Source organism: Varroa destructor, unplaced genomic scaffold, assembly GCF_002443255.2.
Source record: "Varroa destructor unplaced genomic scaffold, Vdes_3.0 BEIS01000002.1, whole genome shotgun sequence".
NCBI classification, from domain to species: Eukaryota; Metazoa; Arthropoda; class Arachnida; order Mesostigmata; family Varroidae; genus Varroa; species Varroa destructor.
The window spans coordinates 46,890,325-46,906,279 of NW_019211455.1; the positions used below are offsets into that span (position 1 = coordinate 46,890,325).

Here is a 15,955-nt window from a genome sequence, read left to right on the forward strand (position 1 = left end):
ATAAATCCAATTCGCTCTCTGAAAACCTCGATGTCGACTACGAAGCTCAAATGAAGTTACGTTTACGGAAGTCCGTGGGGCGCATTACAAGAATGGCGTTAACATACAATGGAGGCATACAATCGAACCGCTAAAAAACTAGGTCCTTATCATCAAATATTGAAAAGACAACTGCCGAACAACTGTAACCCTTATTTCATTACTTATTCAAATCCGATTAATATTTAGCACTACAAATGCCGTTCCACCTCTATAAACACATATACAAGCTCCTTATCATAAGCCATTAGTCTTCCAATAATCGGTAACGTGTTGATAAGGTAAAAGTTCGAAGATTCCGTAATAAGTACTTAGCGTGAATGAGGCTAGATTAATAACAGACACCTCTGTACGAAATGCATTATCTTCGCCATTTTACAATCTTTACGTTTATAACATACGTGGCGCTTCGTGAAATACCGATTATATCCTTCCTAGTAAAGTTCTCTCTGTTAGGACAAACATTCGAAATATACGGGTATCCGCAGTTGCTGCTTGGCTTATCGTTCTAAAATATGGGTGATTTAAGTAACGTGGAACGCCTACGCTTCTATGCGCTTTTACATTTTAACTAATCAATTTTTCACAGCGATGCGCCACAAGCTATGCTGAGGTAGCGCCTCGGCAATATAGATCGGTTGTTGATCAGTCCCATCTCTGATTCATTAAATACTAATAATATAACGTTCTTTGAAGTTTAAAATGAAGTTTGTTCCGCGAGTTCACAATTTGCCGGTATTGTTTGTTGGGCTTCAGAACAGTTTGCTGGTTTGCGCGGGCTAACAGCGATATCAATACATGGTCTCGCCTGACAGCGGTTTTACGGAAAAAAGTACATCATCCAATTACGAATTTAAGGACGCGTGACAAACGCACCCAAATGACTGGCTTATAGGATGAATAATATAACGTAACAACGATGCTGTAATATGGACTGAAGCTTTGCTACAGGTGCATTTCGCGACGGCACTTGAGCTTAAGCGCACTCAGTGATTTTCGAAATTGTACGTAGACACACGATTTAAGTAAATAATCGAAATTGCCAACGACAGTTACTGGACGCTTAATTCGATAGAACCTGATAGATTCCAGTTGGGTAGATTTCAATCTCGATCGCGAATTAGACGGTATACCGAAAATACACAAATAGATAGATAGTACAATATTCAACTTGACTCATCTCACGTTGACAGGGTTGTATTGAAGAAGGAAAATTTAAATACTTGCTTTTGTCGCTGTACTATTGTAGATCGATGATTTGTTATCCCGAGCACAAACTTGTTTAACTTACATAAAATGTAAGTTTACAATTTGTTGCCCGACGAAGCTCAGCCCATAGGCTACTGAAATGCCTCGTACTTTAGCGGGTAACTAGCAGACGATAAGTTGTGCTAACACGTGGTTAATTCGAAGTGCGTGTGTCACAACATCATTTTTCATAGAAGTTACAACACCCATTTTTCCAAGACAGTCACTGTGTCGTTCTACAGAGGGTTCCTCGATTAAACGCGTGTTACGATGAGTTAATCGATAGGCACCGTCAGACAAATGCATTTTTAGCACACGAGAATTAACGACCTTTTTGTTCTTTGTCTGCACCACGAGATAACAAAGTTCTGACTGCCGCCATAAGCGTAAAGAACAGAATACGATCTTACATAGATGTAAGCAGAGGAAAAAGGAGGGAGGCCAACCTTTCGATTGCTGTTGCCGGCGAGCATGTTCCCTTCCGTCACGCAATCGTGTCACAGGAAAGAAGGATTTTTGTTTGCACTATAGGTTTTCTCTGGCGGGCCGCGAGTGGCCCACGGGCCTTTAGTATGTTCAAGTTGGCAAGACATGCTCATGGTGTTGTTGAAACGGTACGACTAAATATAGAAATTGAAGCATAGCCGCTTCCAATATCTGGGTATTTGATATCACTACAGGGAGTGCTTCTCAACTATTAACCGGACCAGACTTACTTGGGGTTTATGCTATTTGTTTTGTTATTAAATGTCACGGTTGTTTAATATGCATATCTGGTCGAGACTTCAATGAATTACATAATTATATATGAGAACGATTCATAGTATTATAATCTGGGTAGACGGCAGCATCGATTGTAAACTGGGACTGAAACTAAGTATCAGGCGGTGCCAGTATCCGACGAAGTTTCTAACTTCGTACGGTGAGGTGTTTACTCGTAACAGCCGTAGTGGCGGTCGGTAGTTTTCTACCACAAAAATCTTTTCGGCGTTTAACATACGTCAACGGTCGGTTCAATCATGGCCTGCCTCGAATAGGATTTCGTCTTAACGTATTATTCAAATTCAATAATTATATCTAGCGGCTACAGTTAAATTCTATAGGAACAAATACAAGAAATAGCTGGCGTAAATGGTAGCCACGTCAGATTAGTCCAATCTAATCCATATTATATCTCTGTAATATGCCTATAACCGCTAATTATATTATTATAAAAATATATATATATATATAATAATATAATTAGCGGTTAATAATAATAACTAAAAAAATATATATATATATATATATTACCGTGGTTCTACTGTACATCGCACGTGATTAGAGTTATGATAGCGGCAAGTGCTCAACTTTCAACTGAGTCTGTAGTTGGTTAATGTAAGGTGGGTAAATAGAGAAGCTTCCGGTAAGACTGTGCCAGAAGAGATAATAATGCACCTAAATAGTCGGTACTGTCATTCGCTTGAGAAGGAAAAGGTATCGGCTTTGTTTTGTCGGTGGTTTTCTCGGTTCCATTATTTAGGCCAAAGAAAAAAATACCTTGTCACATTGTTTAAACTGAAATTTTTGCAATTAAGGAATTATCGCATTCAGGCAGACTTAGTAATGAAACTATTGAAAATCCCAAATTGTCTTTACCAAAGATGTTCGAATATTGCCTTATATATAGCCGCCTTAACCAATAATAACTGTAATACCACCACCACCACCACCAATAATGTGTAACATAGGTTCCATAAATACATATATATTTTACCAACTAGCTATATTTAGCTTATAAACTGTCTCTCTACACGTTATTTGTTTCACATTACTAAAAGTAGTGTTCTCAATTGAAAAAGTTTACCTATCCGATTAAACGTAACTCACAAGATCATTTCAAATTACCTATAGTACACACACAGAGCATTAGTTAATAATGTCAGTCACTATGCATGACTCTGGTGACCGAGCCGGCATGTGCACGTACATGCCTTACCTTAACTGATCATCAGGGCGTCGCATACGTACCGCGCCAAACAGCGCCATTATTGCTGTAGCGCGACCCTATTAGGGACAAGATCATGCCGTACGACGAACGTAACGGTGACCGCTCAGACAATCATATGGCGTTCGCCGGTAGATTTTCCGCCATGATTCTATACAGAATATACACACGTGCAGTTACAGGCATCGCACCCACTGGATCTATCGGGCTAGCATATCTTGTTGGTACTTTCAATGCTTATTTGATTACATTCTATATATAAACTGAACTCATAAACGGCCGAGTACTTTGTACCGGTTTCAGAAACTCGTAAATCGAGTCTCAACTTTCCTATACAACATATAACAAACAGGATCGTACGTGCTTATTGGCTCGTTTGGAGCGTTTGTATTGATAATAGGAATTGTTCATTTATTCCCTATAAACCTTCCTTAACTTTCGTTTCCACGAATTTGCTATGGGACGATGACGAGATGTAATTATGGAAGCTGCGCTGCCGGGGATGCATACGAATATTGTTGAAAAGGAGGTCAAAATTAGGGATGATTATGTCTGTTATTAGAGAGATTTTTTTTTTCGTTATTAGATATTTTGAGTGTTTTTTTTTGGCATTTTTATATTTTTCACCGAGAGTTGAGATTTGTAGAATATGACCAGCCCCTTTCAACCCTAATGAAATTCGTTTGCTACATACTGTTTTTTTATTATCATCTGGCTTCATCATTACTTGATCTTATTATAGAATTATGAATCATAATAATAAGAAGAAGACAGCTCTAATTTGTTTGAGATTGACTCTGTTTTTAGGTTTATATTTTCTTTTTTTCCAGCGGCTTGAGTATAATCAAGCTATGTATACGTTAAATGATGGATATCGGCCAACCAACTTTTTAATTTCTCCTTGTTGTTCCAGGGGACTCCCATATGCCCACTCGTATAAATCAGATAGCATCACGTTCCGTGAAATGCAACCCAACCCGTCTCTAGGTGGCGCTACTACAAAACGCCCGGCGTCGCTTTGTAACAGCCAAGGCAGACCCTCGATGCTTTCGCACGTGCTGACGAAACACGGTACGCTTGTTCTTTACGTAAACGTACAATAATACAGAAGAAGATTCGAATACGATGCTCTGTGCATTGTTCGTCCTTGTAACAGCGGCAGGTCACACCGTCGTAATTTTATCTAGCTACTGTTCGCGTACAAACAGCAGTCAAACTTGCCTGACGCTAGACGTCCAGTACGAAAGATAAACACAACTCTGTACAAAGCAATGACAAACATCGACATCTACAAGTTAAAAAAGCAGCTACTAGTGAGATACATATCTTAAACGCCTGCCGTTACGAACGCAATGGCCTAGGATCCTAACAGAGAGAAAAGGAGCACATCGTACAGGCACGCGCGGAACAGCTCACCCACGCGGAGCAACCTGTTTTCCCAATGGTAGCCAATCGCTGGACGTTGCGCTATATCATTTCGGCTATTTAATAAACGTTTCAATCGTACCGCCTTACTTAATGATTACGTCAAACGGCTGGCTCGTCTCAGCACGAAACGAACGGTGTGCCACCTCGTGGGCCTACACCATCTTACAAGCATTTCTAATTCGGGATCACCTTAAATCTTTGTCGCCTAACAGAACAATCGATTGACGCTTAGTATCTGAGCTGATTCTGGTTACTTTCAAGAGTAACACCACGGCGAGGTCGATGGTGATTCCGAGGCCGTCCTGAGCTCTCGCCAATGGCGAGACTTGACGCCTGCCTTGCCTTACGCTTAGCATCTGGTCTACAGATTGTGAACTGATGGCGGCTATATAAAATATCATATCGCCTATAACAGCTGCGGAAACGGTGACATATGCCATCGTCACGCAGCGGAAACGTCGGGCACCAGTATCTGTTGCGCGAAAGAGTATGACGATTGGCCACATTGTCTAGCGCCTTGTCCAGAAATAAAAGTTAGTGCGTTTACCGGGCGAAGGGCTGAGACCGCCTAAACGCTGTTGTATTTCGATTGCTGGCTTAGTAAGTGAATAAAGCGTGAAGTGGGTGTGACCTCACGTGATAATCTGAGTTTTCGAGACTGTAGCGGGGTCTTGGAATCTGACTAGTAGTTATTTTTGTAGTCGGTACTAGTTCGTTTTTTGCTGACCCAGTTGGGTCGCAATGTAGCTTGTAAATATCGACAAAAAGTTGGAGTGAACTACTTCTCATAAAAAATAGAGTGTGCATTGAAGTTTCTATTGACGGACCGGCAAGTACGTTTGCAATGCAAATTTGTAAGGGTAGCTGAGTACCACTTGTGATTTATGCATTGTTCACTCTGGTGGCAAGGTATTAAGGTATCAAAAAGAAAATCAAATAAAAAATCTGTAGCTTCTATGAGGTTCCCACTGAGTTTATTTAATACTGCATGTATATAATCCACACGTCAGGTGTAGACGTAACTGGACTCAAGGAACTCGCCCTACGGAATCTTTGCAAGGCGTCAGAGATACGCGGTGATTCCGTTGCAAGACACGTTAGCAATAGCGGCAACACGTCCCGCTTAGTCGCAGATTGCGCGTAGCTCAGCTAAGCCAAACACCAGTGACGTGCGTATGATAAAACAGGCCGACCGCGTCCAAATGACGCTTGGCGTCCGATGTTTCACTTTGAGACAAGACTGCACAGATGCCAGTCCCACAAAAACGGCCGTGAGAGTGGGCCCAAAAAGCACCGTGTGTCCGTGACGTCAGGTTAAATATGTGCCCTTACGTCACAGGCAGAAATGCCTTGTTGGATTGATTTTAAGGACTTTAAACGCGTATGTGAAGTATATTACTCTGAGTCTTTGGAAAAAAATAGTGTGTGTAAATTCAAATGAATAATTATGCTGTGTGTTAAATGAAATAATTCGAAACAGAATAAGGGTCCGCTTCAATGATTCGGCCATTGAACAACAAGGCGCAACAGTTGGTTGTAGCATGAGAGGATCGGCTGGCATACCAACCATGTTAAAAGCTAGAGCGACTACTAAATAATAGAAAATATAGAGACTTCGGAACGGCGTGTCCTAACCGTTAATTGCTGAACGCATGTACTCGCTTATCATATAATGTAAAAAGGTTGGTGCTCTTTTTTACAACACAACTCGGTACAAGAATCATAGATACTTCATCGTACATCCAAAGTTACTTAGTATAAGTAAGCAATTTATAGCAATTGAGCATATATATTATATTAGACATTGCTGAAGAAACATTTTAGGCGGCGTCATGGCCATCTATATCGGATATTTCGTCACGTTCAACAATACAGCCGGAAAATCGGAAACCCTTTTGAAAGTCAATAAAAGTACAAATCTATGATTAGAGTATATCTTTTGCTATACAATCTGCATGCACTAACCAAGTATCAGAGAGCATTACTTGTAAAGAAATCAGCGCAAACGGTCCACAATGTTATCTGATACGTACCATCAAATAAAAACATTAACAAAATATAGTATCTATTGATCGCTAAGGAGACTCAATAACACCAAGTTCCGACCACTTCGTCTCCATTGTCCGCCTACCTTGTACTTCAAGTAACTTACACAAATGTTGTGATGAACCTTCAATACGCCGGCACTCTGATCTGACGAAACAAAATTATTTCCGCTGTTTTTGTGAACACCTTGCCACATTCAACAATCAACTATTACTCTCCATAATGTTATCCAACGTCACCGACAAATGCGACGTCAATGCAGCCACCCATTCATCCGCAGCTCAATGCGCTGGAGTCTTCAGAGCCGCGTCTGTGGCCACCTTGAAGCTCATTGAAACCATGCATTAAAAAAATCCAGCGAATAAATCAAACGAATCGGTCTCACTTTACCACGATGCACCACAAGAAACTGCACTCTTAGGTGAGTTCGACTGTTGTCTTTGTTGGATAACCGTTCTTTTGTTCTACCTCGAAGCGTGCGCTCAGATTGTCGTTTACTGTTTCGAGCACCCGTTCCAAATGAGCTTCGCACCGATGAAGTTTACGAAGTAAAGGGCACTGCGAGCACTGAAGCCAGCCTAAAACGCCTGTCTTCTCTAGCGGATACCTGAAGATGATCGCCAATCTTCGGATCTTAAGCCATCAGCTCTTGCAGAATCAGAGAGATCTAATAGAAGATCTCGCAGCCCAATATCAGCCCACAAAACGGGACAGCGATCAGCGCTTCTCGCGAATCAGCGCGCGCCATGATAACCACAGCGAGGCTAAGTGTATGCTGTGGGAAGGGTAGCGAAAATTTTCAAGGGCTTACTCGATCTAGTGATTCGTCGTCTCTGTATGCTTTCGGTTTGGATACGGTAGGGCATTTGGAGGGGGCCCCTTTGACTTCGTTTTTTCGGGACGTTTTTGATGGTCGTAGAACGCGTGTGATGCCCATGTAGCAATAAGCCTATCGAACCACTAAAAATAGGGGTCCTTAGCGTGGGTCCTTCGACGTATTTCTTCGCCAATCTATTGTTATCTTAAAGAGCAAGCTTTCAACAAAGGTAAGCTCATCAGAATGCTTTGACCAGGCGACTAGGTGAAGATCGATCCGCTCGGAGCGTCCAGAGTCTAAAACTCTGATGGTACTAGGGCCAACAATCAAATTAGTTCAGTGAAAAACTAGAAGACTTATTTGGTTATCATTGGATAGTAGGTGAGACGTTCTTCTGCCACGCAAACGGTTTGAGGAAAGAAACCGGTAGAACTTTTTAACGTGTATTGCAAAAAGAAAAGTTGGGTTTTTAGGATAGTCGATAAGGTATCGCCCCCTTACGAGAATTGGCAGGCAGCCAGTAAATCAAATGTATAGGATACTGGCGATTCTTAGTCATTGATATGATACGAATATCTATCTGGGACGACTCATACAATAATAATGAGATAGCAACATATGCTCTACTACGCCAACCGTTTCTTAGTGACAGATATATCGAATTAAAAAATGTTCGATTGTTTTTTATAGTATGATTTTTTCAATATCTTTTTTTCTAACTTTTGCTGAACACTATTTAAACAGAAATTGTGTGTTAAAAAATCGATTATAGTTTGAGCTGGGTTCCCGTTATAGTATTATAGGGATATATCTTTAATGACATTCAACCCTATAATTACTTCATTCAAAAAGCTATTATTATTTTTTCTAGAAGTTGAATCTAACTGAAAACGATTTTCATCTATAAAAAAATGGTGCCTTATTCGGGTCGAGCTTCTATCTAGTCAAGAGATTGATCCTGTTTCTTTCTGCACATTAAGCTCTGGATATCGTTGTAGCCGACGCTCAGTTTTGAGTGCTCCATGACTTCCGACTTTGGCGTTCTTCGGACTTTACTGTCAGCCAAACCATGGGGTTTGAATTAAGTGCAGTGCTTTTTCCTACGCTCCATTGATTCACCTCTTGTTTTTTGCCAAATTTACTTAGCGTAAAGTAACTTAGCTTGTCATAACTTATTATTAACACCTTTCTGCACGGTAAATAACAGATCCGTGAAAAATGAACACATGATAAGTGTCTTTAGAAGCTGTTACTATGCGTGTTCTATATGCAAAGGTTTTCATCACAATGACGCAGCGAGTATTAATGTAAACAGTATGAAACGAGCCATACATTAAGGAATCCTTAGAACAGGATTCAGTCATTGAACTATGTCCAATAAACGAATCAACGAGCCATTAGTTTCTACCTCATTGAAGTGCATTAATCCGTCAGGGATTGATTTCCTGTAGGTCAGAATGGGCGAAATATTGCCGCTGTTGAACTCGTTCTACCGCTTATTATAACAACAGTAATAGAAAGTAGTTATCCGTGTTTGCCGCAGTGAAATGTCTATTCGATGCATTACTCTTAATGTAACATATTCAAATATTCATTAAACTACTGTCTTTTTCAGCCCTTGCTCTCTGCTAAACAAGGCATTTTGCCTCAACGTGGCGATTACAAGCATGGCAGCTCTATATCATTAAAAGTGAGTGTGGGCCTTCAATCGATACTCTGTCTAATTTCCCAGCGGTTCACACGGTGTGCTGGCACCCCTGCGGCACCCCACACGCCCTCCTAAGTAGAGCTGACGACGGACAATCGGCACTGGTTCTGTCTATTTCCACATGTCTACTCTATTACCATGAGCTCCTGTCAGCCAATTTGTGCCTTTAGCTATGTCAAACCCCGCGTCTGCTTCGACAGGAGCCTTTCGAGAACCGCCTCGGTCTTGCGTGAAGTGCCCGCCATGAGCTGGCCCACACGCCCCACGCCGAGAGAAGGACGGAGAAATACAACACGAAACGTAGGAGAACCATAAGAGAAAAAAGAACGACGGACTGGGAAAGAAAATTGACTAGTACTCATATCTTCTCGTACGCGCCAGAACAAGAAAGCGCAACTAACCTACTTAGACGGCCACGAAAGGCTGCCGGGCCGCATGACCCTGGACAGTATTGAGGTTAAGGCCAATTCGGGTTTTTAAGGTGGTAAAAGCTTATTCTGAGAAAGCCCTGCATTTCGAGCACGATGGCTCGTAGCAGTAGCATTTTGCCTCCAAATCTGACGTGATCATAGACCCAGGTGACGTTTGGAATACAAGTTCCTCGCTCTGAATGAGAGAGAGAGCGTTACTCCTGCTCTTTCTCTGAGCAATCAAAAACAACGTGAGAACAGCATGTGAACAAGAGGAGCAACCAGCACTAATACAGAATGCTACGACGGCCTGTCCTGTCGCCCTCGAAAACCTTGTATCTGATATAGATTCAGTTGAAAGCAATAGAGTTCGAAGGTGGACGCGGGTTGTCCCTTGATTCGTAACTGGTTGTCTACGGTGGTGGTAACTACGACGACAGAAATGGCCGATACTTTTGAGGTACCTATATGAGGCCGCCGACGTTCGGGGCCTGCCGTAAGGATATCGACAATTGACATCGGCAACCACGACAATCTAAAAATGAAGGACGAGTCAAAAGTCTTGTGCAGACGCCCATGGGCGAAGCTATCACGCAGATTCGATTAGAGCGGGACACAAAGAGAGAAACATTAATCGATTCCGAATGCGGTTACTGTGTTCAGGGTGAGAAACCGCTGTTGATCCCTACTCCATCAGTGTCCTTATTACTTTAGTATGATCCCTGCCACGCATTCAGTGCCAAAAATCAAAATACGAAAGAGTGTCCAGGAACCCTTAAATCCCTGCAATCCACCTCGTCCTATACTCGTCCTATACAACTCTCAGCAATTGCTGCTTTTATTGAGGCGTTGTAAACCAACTTCACACTTCAGCATTCAGTCGCACGCACGCTAATGCTGAGGGCTCGTTTACTTTGAGATAGGACACGCGCGTGTTGAACTCTCAACTCTCTGAGAATTGTTGTTTGCGTTTTCTTTCAGGACAGAAAGCTTATATTTATGTGACTTTTGCTTTTTATGATGACCACACTTTCACACGACATAACCAGCGATTACATTAATTATAAGTAAGCGATACAACGCGGACGGATCGCAGTATAGTATCCCAATATCTGCAGTCTAGAACCTAATCAGGAAACGTGTTCCATACCATAATATCTCCTTTGCTAATCGATTAAAGACAAGACCCATTTGCTAGTCTTGTCGTTTATAACTTACGAAAAGAAGCGGCCGGTGGCTTGGAGCTCACAAAAGGAAGTACCCGAAATGTGTGAGCATGAGCACGAACTGACCCCCCTTCCCTACCTTCTGTGCACTACTATGAACAGTCAACAAGCCCTCACATTTGATGATAGATTGCATCATCACCGGACCAGTTGGTCTACCGACCGGATCTAGACCGGCCGCTGGGTTAGCAGTTGGTTCACAGGTTACTGACACATCGTAGGGACAAAGACAAAACGATTCAGGTATAGCTGTCGGGTCAGGCACACAACACAAGATTCGGATAGCACGTAGGTCACCACGAGTCTGATCAAAACATGTGAATGGTCAGAGGCGGTTGATGCTGCTAAGGTCGATAAGGAAAGTTGGCCAGAGGCAACGCAACACACTACGCAAGGCAAGAAGGAACTTCCTAGTAGTAAGTTTGCAAACTCTTCGATCACTTGGTGATAGCTGGGCAGTGGCCACTGGTAGTCAATATCAATAACAACAACAATGCTGCGTGCCTCATTACTACTACTTGGGAATTTCTAGTTGGTCATCAGATTGACCAGTATAAAGATGATTTCTGACGGGTGGTTTCGAAGAAATAAACGTTTATTGATTAGGACATGTTAGGTCAAGTTCGAATAGGTTGAGTTCGGTTCTTAGGTGGACTAGGACAAGTTAAGCTGAAAACTTTTGGACAGTGCCCGGAGATCACACGAGGAGCAAAGTTGCTTGGCTAAGAGGAAGGTTAAGAGGAAAAGCGATATGCGAATACTCTTACTGTAACTTCTTGTATTCCTTGCTTATACAGATTCCGATGTGTTAAACAAGAAAAGTGGTTTACAGTAATACCCCTGGGGACTAGTTGTCTTTGAGCTGCGGCTCTCCCACGCAGAAGAAAGTTATCTCTCTTTCACGCCAGTAGTCTTAAAATCTACTAAATCTCCCTGGTAGCATCATCTCCTTCCTTCTCGACACGATGAACTCCAGTGGGCAATCCAACTTCGAAAGAGCTGAGTACCGCCTAAGCGTTCGTATTTCTTCATGGACTATCTGCGGAACGAGTTTCAACTGAGATAAAAGTGAGTGATCAAACGATTCGTTTCGAGTACATCTAACCCAGAACGGAGCATCTTGCATCAGACTAGATTTCAAAGGCGAAACACTTTTTTGGTTCCGTTTCGATTCGTCATAAGGGACTTATATACGCCGGCATCGTGTGGCTGCTCCAGGACCACTTTTCCGTCTTTCAATGGCTGCCAACGAAGGATCAGGATTGAAATCCCGCATTACATCAAACTCAAGGCGCGTCACGTTCCTTTCAGGGAGTCTCGTCTTGTCTTTAGGTCCATCGCAGATCATCTCGCTGAATACTATCCGAAGCCACTGCGTAGGTAGCCATTACTATGACCGCAGGCCTTGGAAGAGCGAGGAAGAGGCATAGCGGACTAGGCTTGTCTTTCCCACTGCATGCGTCCGTTCGTCCTTAGCAGTAATCACGAGGATGAGTAAACTTACTAGAACGACTAGAGTCGGACGCGGCATTTCACACCACCCTGTTTGTCTGTGTGAAGTGAAGGAATGAAGTGCTCATGATGCGCCGACGAGGCTCATGTGAAGCTCGTCCATAGTTCGTGTCTCATGTTGGCCCCCTTCTTGGTTGGTTCTCGCGGGTTACTTTATACTCGTACGGCTTGTAATCTCCCATCAACTGCATCCCAGTGGCGACACGGACTACCTCACATGTGAAATCACACCGGAACTTCATCCTCTAGGGAGCACCAAACGCCAAGATAGGTCAGCATTGCACGGCTCGATTTGTTCTTCTCGTTTGTTATGATGATTCGCGACCGTATCGCGACGATTGGCGAGATCTGGCGTTGCAAAAAAACAACCCCCGGATCCAAGGCCAAATTCCCCTCTTCCCCCGACAACACTGCAACACGTCAGCTGGCAACAGCAGTACATTGACTTCTCTCGTTGTCCCATTGCACCCCCGAACTCTGACTGCCATCCGCATTGTCTGCTCTGACTTCTTTACCGCCAATCGCAACTCCCTTTTATACTTTATTCAATGCTGTTCCTCACCCCTCATATCCCTATATATATATATATGTCTTTCGATTTTCCCTCTCCCTTCTTTTTATCAGCGTCGCTCGTGAGCTGCATCACTCGAACGAGTTTGCCTCAACTAAGTGTACTAGCAATACTACTCAACTGCAAAATGAGGGCCTATATTGCATAATCGTTCATGTATACGATGAACTGTACATGGTATGGTCGTGTGTTTGTATTTGATGCGCAAGTGTGTGAATGCACTTTTGGCCGTAGGCAGCACGCTTCGTCTCCAGACTCATGATAGCGTGATGGCGCAACTGGCACTGTCACGAACGGCCAGCCTTTTAAAATGTTCTATTTCCACTGCGGCGCTCTCATAGTCAAACGATGAACACCACGACGCCAATATCGCTGCTAGCTGTCTTTAAGCCAGCGTCTACTTCGTAGGCTGTGATGGAACTGGCCACCGGACATGAGAGCAAGGCAAGTACAATACCCAGTGGAATTCGGCACGGCGCGCGTTCCTTCATCGACCGTCAAAACCCGCTAGCGGTGTAAAGTCGTACGGTGTGATCCAACTGTGGGAATCAGCTGATGGAGTTGCCGCCGGGCCATCGAGAGTTGTCATTTCAAAACTACGTGGGCTGGACCGGGAAGACGAGCGGGTTTCGGACTCCGGCGCCGACGAATGCTGATCGATGTTTAGATATTGGAATGTGCAGCGATACATCCGACCACTTCGGAGAGGAGGGATTATTTATATGAACTAAGGAGATCAGGAAAGAAGAACAGGGAAAGAAATAAAGCAACAAGTGACTAAATGAGAACTCAACGAACTGACAACAGCCAGATTCCCGCCATATTTCGTGATATTGAAGCCCTCAAACGCTGAGAGAGGACCACAGGATAAAGGACAGAAAAACAAAGAGATAATATTAAGCCATATGTATTTAGGTTGGGAACGCACTGGTTGTATCTAGCAGCCACAAAGTGATATAGAAGGAAAGGAAATCAGAATGTATCAAGTATCTCACGTGCCTAAATACCTCAGAAGTTAACATACGGCAACGTCCAAAGTTAGTGAGCCGATAAGTAATTAGCATAGATTTAAGCGTCGAGCAAAAAAATCAAACTATTCAAGACAAACAAGAAAAAGTCAGTGATGTTGCATTTATATTTTCAAAGAGTACTCAGACCAGTTACGTTAAGATATACTTTGCATATGAGGTCGTGTGTGCGCACGTAGATCGGCCTTAAGGTAACCTACCGAGTTGCTCTCAGTAGGTATCCACTTAATGAACCAGTTGAACAGTAACCTCTGAATACAATTATACAAGAAGATACGGGCTCATTTGTGCGGCTGTATCGGTGTGAATGGGGATGTAAAAAGTAGCCGGCAAGTTTAGGTGTAACGCCTTATATACGGTTATTCAAAGGAACAGTATAACAACGTACAAATAAAACCTTCAGCCGGTGATTTCCTAGAATATCTTGTGATATCGGCTCTTTCGTCTCCGCTATAAGCTATGATATAATACGAAGTCGTTTATACAATATCTAGTGTTCGTGATCACTTTCAATTCATCTACACTCTCGATGTTTACAGTATGTCTAGATACAAGGGAAGTCCACTGCGTGTCTACTTCAGGGTCCCTTGGTCCCGCCTAAACTACATAATAGGACTTTAATATCGTCATCGACTCGAACAAAATCAATGTCCGCACTATGATTTAGTGTGAGAACCCCGAGTGGAGTTAGTCAGCCAGTCAATTGAAGTCGCATCGCACCCCACTCCCTAAAAATCGCTCTGCCGTCTCCTCGACAAGGGGCTCTTTTGCCATTACATTTACAACTCCAACAGCGCGCTTCATACATGGCAGAGCCATATCCGCTCTTCACATTTGCTCTCTGGATCTCTGGTGCCAGGCTACGGTGCAGACTCCGACAAATAGCAAAGAGGTGCCAGGCGAACGATGTATAAGACTGCTGCAAGGCATCGTTACCCTAGTTTCCCTCGATTTCACCCGTTCCCCCAGGCCTTAGTGCTCCCGCTACCTAACAGGACAATGAATAGTAGCAATCCACTACCGGTTCGGAACATATAAGGATATACTGTGTCCACTCGTTCTGAAACTCGGCAGTACTCATGTACTCAGCATCATGTAACACGAAAACGAACAACCTAGGGAAACAGAAAAATTTTATTGCAGTCTGACCGCCTTCGCCTATGATACTTGCAGTTCTTCTCGTGACGAGAACCATTCATTGGCTTATATCGCCTGGACACTCAATAATACTATATATATATATATATATATATATATAGTATATATATATATATATATATATATATATATATTTATTCACAAGTTTGGACAAATTGGACTAGCTGTCGATGAGCTGTACCGAGGAAAGCGAAAGAAAGGACGAAGGTTTCTTGACGGTGGAGGTGCTGACTGGGGAGCAGTAAGAGTTCAGTCAGTGTATGAGAGACTTCCTCCGTCGACAACGGCGAGCTCGGGCATCGCTCGGAGAATGGCTCGATCCATGGATAACTTGTGACTTGTGTTTCTATGAGGTCAGAGGTGAGTTAGCCACTGGCGTTAAAGAGCAGCCGCAGCGTCACTGAAGGGTGTATAACTACAATAAGGCTAGGGGGGCTGTAAAGTCGAAGATGAAGAGCGGATGGGAAACTTATCGGTGTCACACTCACCGACAGACGATGCAGGCAGAACTGGCTTCTTCCATGACAACAGTCCCTGGCGGTCGCGCCCTTGACATCATTGAATGGAAGGAATGGCTATCTAGGTACGTATCTCCTAGACATAAACATCCCCTGCTCCGGATCTCAAGACCTGACCAGTACTTAAACTGGCCTGTTACATGCAATGCAGTGTATACAATAAATGTCTGTGATGACAACTTCTACTAGCCTTGAGCATCAATGCTCTCACCAACCACTTCATATTACTGGCAAGCAGTTATAGCTTCTCGTTGAGAAA

General features: G+C 43.1%; 1 protein-coding gene and 1 long non-coding RNA gene across 5 annotated transcripts in view; one reads left to right on the top strand and one right to left on the bottom strand.

Annotated features, from left to right (window-relative positions):
- Nucleotides 1-15,955, bottom strand: part of LOC111244389 (sphingomyelin phosphodiesterase-like) — a 41,808-nt gene that overhangs the window by 13,349 nt on the left and 12,504 nt on the right. Inside the window, exon 1 of one of the 4 annotated variants that reach the window (XM_022791438.2) lies at nucleotides 6,855-7,265. The exons of 2 other annotated variants lie outside the window; for them this stretch is intronic. The gene's annotated coding sequence lies outside the window, so the exon portion shown is untranslated. Of the gene's footprint in view, nucleotides 1-1,266; nucleotides 1,651-6,854; nucleotides 7,266-15,955 lie in introns of those variants that run through there. One more of the 4 variants, XM_086980533.1, reaches the window with a different exon arrangement.
- On the top strand, nucleotides 1,725-14,440 carry LOC111244391 (uncharacterized). The gene is made up of 3 exons (XR_015321537.1): nucleotides 1,725-1,901; nucleotides 4,188-4,345; nucleotides 9,181-14,440. It is a non-coding gene; the product is annotated as an uncharacterized LOC111244391 (long non-coding RNA).